Here is a 7,989-nt window from a genome sequence, read left to right as displayed (position 1 = left end):
TAATGGCTAGCACATGTCTTACATGTGTATCTCAAACTAGTATTTTTTAATAGTGGTTGACTCTTTCTTGTAGCTTAATAAACAATGTAAATATAATTGAAAAGTTGGTATACACTATAAAATCAAAAAAAAAAAAAAAAAATTTGTGGAATGATTCATGAAGTTGGAATAAGTCCATGGAGTAAGGTGTTATTATTGAAAGATCTAAAGCTGGAAAGAAATTTATAAGCGAAAAGCATGTTCCCTTAACTAAGACCTCTGCTCATTTTTATATAACTCTTAGAGTGTGTTTGGTAGAGTGAATTTTAGGGAGGATAGAAAAAAAAATTAGCAAAAATGAGGGAAAATTTTTGGAGGGTGTTTGGTTGGGAGGGGGAGAGGGGAAAATGATAGTGAAACTCGGGTGTTTTCTCTCCGAGCCCACCAAAAAATTTTCTCTTCAAAATGAGAAGAAAACTTGAAGGGAAAAATCTAATGGCTGAATGACAAAAATGCTTATATGCAACTTGCACATAGGTTTGTAATTGCACTTTTTTTTTTTTAATTTAATTTTTTTATTTTAAATTCCAATTGTAATAAATGTTGGCTTTTGTTCTCACTTTTTTTTTTTTTTTCCTTCTGCTTTTTGCTGGATGTTGCCTCTTCCTTCTTCTTCTTTTTTCTTGGGCTGAGCATGACAATGTGTTTTGGTTTAGATGTGATTATTTTTTTTCAGGACATGATTTTTAATTTTTAATTTTTAATTTTTTCAGGAATGATTCATGAAGTTGGAATAAGTCCATGGAGTAAGGTGTTATTATTGAAAGATCTAAAGCTGGAAAGAAATTTATAAGCGAAAGCATGTTCCCTTAACTAAGACCTCTGCTCATTTTTATATAACTTTTAGAGTGGTTTGGTAGAGTGAATTTTAGGGAGGATAGAAAAAAAAATTAGCAAAATGAGGGAAAATTTTTTGGAGGGTGTTTGGTTGGGAGGGGGAGAGGGGAAAATGATAGTGAAACTCGGGTGTTTTCTCTCCGAGCCCACCAAAAATTTTTCTCTCCAAAATGAGAAGAAAACTTGAAGGGAAAAATCTAATGGCTGAATGACAAAAATGCTTATACGCAACTTGCACATGGGTTTGTACATTGCACTTTTTTTTTTTTTTTTTTTAAATTTAATATTTAAATTCCAATTGTAATAAATGTTTGCTTTTTGTTCTCACTCTTTTTTTTCTTTTTCTTTTGCTTTTTGCTAGATGTTGCCTCTTCCTTTTTTTTTTTTTTTTTTTCTTGGGTTGTGAGCATGACAGTGTTTGTTTTGTTTTGGTTTAGATGTGATTATTTTTTTTTCAGGACATGATTTTTAATTTTTAATAAATTTAGGTGATTGTATTATTTTGGTTGTTTGTCACTTTTTTGTTTTAATTAGGCATCATTTTTTAAAAGGTATATAAGTAAATTTATACAAACTCATCTTTTCAACCTTCCACTTTTTCACTCCAAACCAAAACAAAAATGAAGGAAATTAAAATCTTTTCTATCCTCCCAATTTCCTCCCTTCCAACCAAACAGACCCTTAGGTTCTGGAAATCTTCCTCTCTCTTCTCTCTCTCTCTCTCTCTCTCTCTCTCTCTCTCTCTCTCTCTCCTCTTCTCTCTCTCTCTCTCTCTCTCTCTCTCTCTCTCTCTCTCTCTCTCTTTTTAATTGTATATATCTTCAACCATTTTGGCTTAACAAAATGACAAACTTGACCAAATGAAACTATTGTAGATTGTTTGGTTTAGCCATTTTGGAAACTCAAAACTCAATTTCCATCACCCAATTCTCAAAATTTATGGGCGCTACCAGAATTCAAGTTGTTCAGTTCAACTCCCATAACTCAATTTTCATCACCAAAAACTCTACAAACTAAGTTTGAGTGATGAAAATTGAGAACAAGTTTTGGTTGTTTTAAGATTATGGAAATTGAGTTATGGTATCATTTTTGTAATAATTAGCAAACGATGGGACCCACTTCTTTGTGTTTTCTACATCAAATTAGACTTGCATTTACTTTCCTCCGACGGCTCTATTCTCCTATACTCGTGCTCTCTCTCCATTCACCTCCCATTCTCAGCTTTTTCTCTTCTCCTAAAACACATACCACTAATCACTCCAAACCGACCTTCCAAATCTTTAGGGCTCATCTACAAAACACCAATTACAGCGACATGAGCTACCACAAGCCACCACCACGAACCACCATGAGATGATTCTCACTCTCGGTCCCCTCTTTGTCTCAAGTCTTCCGGCTCAACCTCAGCCCCTCCCTATCTCAAGTCTCACCCATTGCCACCACTCACTAGTGGTGGGCCAAAAGTTCTTTCCTTTGTAATTGTTCATGGGTTTGGGGATTTGGTTGATTTAGGTTTACGGAATTTGAAAAATGCAATTTGATTTAGGTTTGGTGTTTCTAATGAAAAGATTTTTAGGTTTGTTTCAAAATGGGTATTTGTGGGTATCAATGTGTATTAGTTCAAAATTTAGCTCTTGTGATGTGTGTGCATATGAACTATTTCTAAACTAGCTTTATCTTTGTTTTAGCTCCAACAATCTGCCCCCACCCTTACTGCTTGCTTGTATGGTAGACTGTTCGTCTGTTTCTTAGTCTTTTTAATAAAATTGTAGATTAATTAAAAAAAAAAAAAAACTATAGTTCCAATAATTTGTTGTTAAGAGTTTGATCTGCTCATTTCCTTCTTTTTACATTCCTATGTTTTTTGACCTGCACTTTTACGATTTACTTGACATGTTTAGCTCCAACAATCTGCCCCCACCCTTACTGCTCGCTTGTATGGTAGACTGTTCGTTTGTTTATTAGTCTTTTTAATAAAATTGTAGATTAATTAAAAAAAAAAAACTATAGTTCCAATAATTTGTTGTTAAGAGTTTGATCTGCTCATTTCCTTCTTTTTACTTTCCTATGTTTTTTGACCTGCATTTTTACGATTGACTTGACATGTTTAGCTCCAACAATCTGCCCCCACCCTTATTGCTTGCTTGTATGGTAGACTGTTCGTCTGTTTCTTAGTCTTTTTAATAAAATTGTAGATTAATTAAAAAAAAAAACTATAGTTCCAATAATTTGTTGTTAAGAGTTTGATCTGCTCATTTCCTTCTTTTTCCTTTCCTATGTTTTTTGACTTGCCTTTTTACGATTTACTTGACACGTTTAGAGAAAAAAAAAATGAAAGAAGGGATAGGAAGAGAGAAAATATCACTGGTGAGGGCTATAGGAGCACTGTTATTGTTCGTGTGGGTTCTATCTTTCTGAGTTTGAGTTCTTAAGTTGAAAACTAATGCAAATATTTGAGCCAAACACATTGTTGGGTAAGTTAAGAGAAAAATAGAGAATAAGAAAAGAGATACGAGTTAAGAGTTTTGAGTGATTGGAATTGAATTTTGAGAATTGAGTTTTGAGTGATGCTCAAACCAAACACCCCACTCTTCGTGCTCTTTTAATGTAGTTAGTAGACAATTGTACTTTTACATTACTTATTTTTCAAACAAAACAAACCAATGAAAATGAACTCATCCAAAAACTAGACAAACCAATTGATAAGTATTAAGTAATATTTGAACTTAAAATAATTTATTCATGCCGACTAAATTTAATTTTTACCATTCTATTGCATATATACATGTACAAGTCCCTATGAATTTTAGTATATTTACATCATATTATACAGAACGGTTTGACAATCACAGATGAATAGGATTAAGATAGAAACAATAGACTAAGTTGCCTGTGGCATTAAGTATACTCCTATATACAGATAGAAGATGAAATAATCCGAAATAACTTTTTTACAGTTATAGATCTAAGATGAGGAATTTGTATCAAAATCCAAGCATGTCTGAAAAGTGATCTACACCAATGCTCATGGGGATGCTTCACATGCATTAGAAATATGCCAAATTGCAGACAACTGGAAGACGCAGGACAACCAAAACAAAACTGAAACAACAATAAAATAAATGGATATGACCTAGGAGTCAGCATCAAGTGGGGAAACCACAAGGAGTAAGCACCTAGAGTAGACTTGGAGTCAGCACCAGACCAAAGAAAGACCAAATGACTATTTTTTTAATTCATCAAAATATCAACTAACTCCTCAAGGAGTGCAATAGGTTGCTTATAAAGGATTGCTAAACCCTAGTTCTAATTAGCTAGGAAACCCTAATTGCCTTATTACAAAAATAACTTTACTTCCAAATTAAAATACTAATAGCCCAATAAACTAATAAGACCCAAAACATAAAAATACAATTGACTTGCAAATATAAATAATACTAAATAATAATCTTCTTGCGTCTCCCGCATCACTGGAATTATCCCCATAGATTGGAGAATAGGCCTTCAAGTGCTACATACAGGGCTCAACAGCCTTTGGTCTACTCTACATCCCAAGAAGAATATGTGATTTGGTGAGATAAGAATCACCATAAAAACGTAAATTTGTATCCATCCTTGTTTCAACAGCACTCCCTTCCAATGACACTCCCACAAATGTACTTGCCATAGTTTGCAAGTGTCAGCAATTAACAACTTTCAGGCTACCGCAAAATTACTTTCAAATGCACAAAACATATTAGAATGGGGAAAAGTACAGAAAACAACATCCGCGAGAAACACTACCTTGCAAAAATGAATATTGCATTCCCCCCTCCCCCCATCCCACCCCCTACACACCCACACTCAAGGCTGATCTCCGAAAACTAAAGATTTTGGTATCTTCCTCTAGTCTCTTCGCTATTTGCATTTATTTTAGGCTCTCAATCTTTAAAAAAATCCTTATGCTTCCAATTCAGTTTTGAACTGAAAGACGTTGATTACTATAAAAACAAGCAAGAAGATTTAATCTTAAACAAATCAAAGATATAAAGCAAACACGAAAACAACAAGAATAAATTAAGTAATGTTGTTATGGTCGCATAGGAGAATACAAGATAATCCACAATCTATTGAAATTAGAACTATGTTATATAACTTGCCTCCTCACTTGAAAGAAACTGTCCTAACAGAACCATGCCTTTCCACACACCCCCCCCCCCCCCAAAACACAACAAATGCTAGCACAGAGATGTGTGAACAGCTAATGTTGAAATTCTACCAAAAAACATTGGAATACAAGTAGATTAGTATCGACTAATATGCTAGCATTCACTTAAGATGTTTTCACAACAATTTCCTTTAGTTTTAAGTCCAGCAATTCCTGGAGCCAATGCTTGACCTTAATCAACTAGATTAAGGCTTAGTAAAGTCACCGATTGATATGAAGCCATAAACAGGAACCATATGGAGGAAGCGAATTCCAATGTTCCCACAAATTTTCTCAATTTTCAAGAGATGCAAAATCAACAAATAGCAGAAAATGATTGAAAAAAAAGAGCCTACGGCATGCTTTTAAGAGCCCAAAGAACAATCCTTAGCCATTCGGATGTCAACTGTCAGTAGATTCCAAAGATTTGAACAAGATTTTAGGAACATTTAGTGCTGCTTTTCTCTCTCCCCCTTGGTTTTCTCTTTTACACTTGTTTGATCATTGTATTTTGAATTGATTGTACTTCTCTCTTAGTGCACCACCGGTGTACTAGGTTTGCTTTTTTTCTAATAAAATTTTTGATTATCAAAAAAGAAAAAGAAAAAGATATTAGGAACATTCAAATCACAGCCAATGATACAATAATAAAAGATTTTTCTTTCATGTTAAGCCATCATACACAATAGCATGTTAAATAAATGTATATTTCTAATTATTCATGTAACCAAAAGTTACAGACACACAAAACTTATATTATGACATAATACCTTTGCTACAACTGTATGTATAGCACATTCCAGAACCTCTATCTCCAGCATGAAGATCTGCTTCTAGCACTCTCCCTCCAAGTCCTTCTGCAGCACTATAATCAACACCAAGAGAAAAATGCATGTGACTACAAAATTTCTTCACAACTTTTGAATCATGAAGCACAATTAAGTCCATGAGCTCTCCTCCAATCTGGGAACACATTAAGTACAATTATTAGCTAAAACATAAATTGAGGAAGTCTTGATAAAAAAATTGGTATTTCACATATAGTTAAAAGGAACTCTTGCCAAACTCATGCATATCCTTGATTTTTTTTTTTTTTTTCTTTTCAGGCCTTCTACCTAAGATTGACGCTTACAGACATTATAGTAGTAATAATAACAAAAAGAAATTAACACTAGAAGTAACATGACAATTTTGTTGTTACCTGAGCACCCCATTCTAAACCAACAAAGAATACGGCTGATGAGGTGGACCATGATCCATCTGACCTTTGAGAAATGACCAAGCCTGTGCCAATTTTAGCTATAGTTAAAATTGCCAGGCCTCTTGCTCCTTTCCAAATTGCCAAGGGTATCGACTTGTCAGGATTCAATTTGTCAATTCCAGCAACAACTATAACGTCAGGAAAAAAAAAGAAAAGGGAAAACCGCTTTACAAAGGACTGCATATTTAAAATGTTGATGCAATGTATGAATTTCTAAAATACCATTATAGTCCGGTTGACATGCACAAGAAAAGAAGCAAAGAGTAAACACAGAAACAAAGCTCCAAAATAGAATCTATGACCTAGCAAGAACTACCTATTAGAATTTTACAATCCTATCTCTTTGACATTACAAAGCAGGAAAGAGATTATAGTTTTACAAAGATAAAACAAGTTGACATGTAAAAGCAAGCTGAGAAGCAAATGAAAATCACACCTGGCAACAACTTCTCAAAGTATTGGAGGCCTTGTATATCTCATGTTTCAAAGACAAACCAAGTGGAAGATTCAACCATCCTCTTGTGCAAGTCCAATCTATCACATCATGCTTTGCTACTTGCACGGCATTGCTGATGGTGTTAATAAGAACACCTTGTAATGGATCAAGCCTATCATAGTAGGCATCACAGACCCTCTGGGGATCCCTCCCCCTGAACATCCTTGTAAACACTATAATTAACCCCACTTGATCCACTGGGCTCAAAGAGTGGTGGGGCACTAGGTATGTAAACGGAGGACAAGAAGGTATCGCCATTCTTTGTGGACCCAACAAATGACACATTTGAAGTGGGCAGTAGCAACTGCTGATTTGAAATGAAACTCGGAAATTTGTTCCGGCCAGTCAAAACGGCAAATATACCATTGAGCACATTCTTCAAGTTAACCTTAGGATGATGTATACTATTATTAAGGGGGGCATGCGTACGGCAATTACGATTTTGATGTTAAGGTCAAACATTGTAAATTTGTGAGTTTTTTAAATGATGTGATTGATTGTGGGTGTTTGAGATGTGTATTTTGTTTTAGAATTACAGAGAAAGAGAAAGACACATTTTATATCGACCTTTATTTTACAATATTCCTCCAAAGTTGTTTTTTTATTTCTCATTACTTGAATTGAATAACTATAATGGATATATATAGAAATTTATAATTTTTTTTTTTAATTTTTATGATGAACTCATTACTAAAAAATTTTTATAACAATGATGCTATAATATAGGTACAAAATTATCAAAAACCATCTTATTCAAAATATTACAACATTATCCGTGCATCGCACAGGCAACTTATTAGTATATATAAAAGCGCAAACCCTTAGTGATGTTGGTATTGACTTTTCGCACGAGTAAATTGAAAAACACAGAATCCCAGCTACACAGTTTAGGACAACTTTAAATTGCAATAATTTTAAGACTACTCAAAATGATGTTTCATTAACAAGTAACAAAATCAAATCAACCTTAGTTAAAGCATTGCAAATGCATCACCCAAGGATTAAGCAAACACTAATAATGTGGCTAGAGAAAACACAAATCCCAAGCTCCAATAATAAAATATAGACTAAAAATGATTATGTGGAAGACACACAAATGTGTGTCTTCCACATAATCATTTTTAGTCTATATTTTATTATTGGAGCTTGGGATTTGTGTTTTCTCTAGCC

At 33.9% G+C, this 7,989-nt stretch overlaps 1 long non-coding RNA gene across 2 annotated transcripts; it reads right to left on the bottom strand.

The window, feature by feature from the left end:
• Positions 1 to 5,832: 5,832 nt before the first annotated feature.
• Positions 5,833 to 7,837, bottom strand: LOC112033396 (uncharacterized). 2 transcript variants are annotated; one of them, XR_010624557.1, is made up of 3 exons: positions 6,760 to 7,837; positions 6,264 to 6,451; positions 5,833 to 6,025 (listed from the first exon to the last, which is right to left on the bottom strand). It is a non-coding gene; the product is annotated as an uncharacterized LOC112033396 (long non-coding RNA). The 2 variants fall into 2 exon arrangements; XR_010624556.1 differs by having other exon boundaries at positions 6,264 to 7,837.
• Between the last annotated feature and the right edge of the window lie 152 nt (positions 7,838 to 7,989).

The sequence above is a fragment of the Quercus suber genome, unplaced genomic scaffold (genome assembly GCF_002906115.3).
Source record: "Quercus suber isolate HL8 unplaced genomic scaffold, Cork oak 2.0 scaffold_457, whole genome shotgun sequence".
NCBI classification, from domain to species: Eukaryota; Viridiplantae; Streptophyta; class Magnoliopsida; order Fagales; family Fagaceae; genus Quercus; species Quercus suber.
The sequence above is the reverse complement of the archived record's forward strand: the minus strand, read 5'-3'. Positions and strand labels throughout refer to the sequence as shown.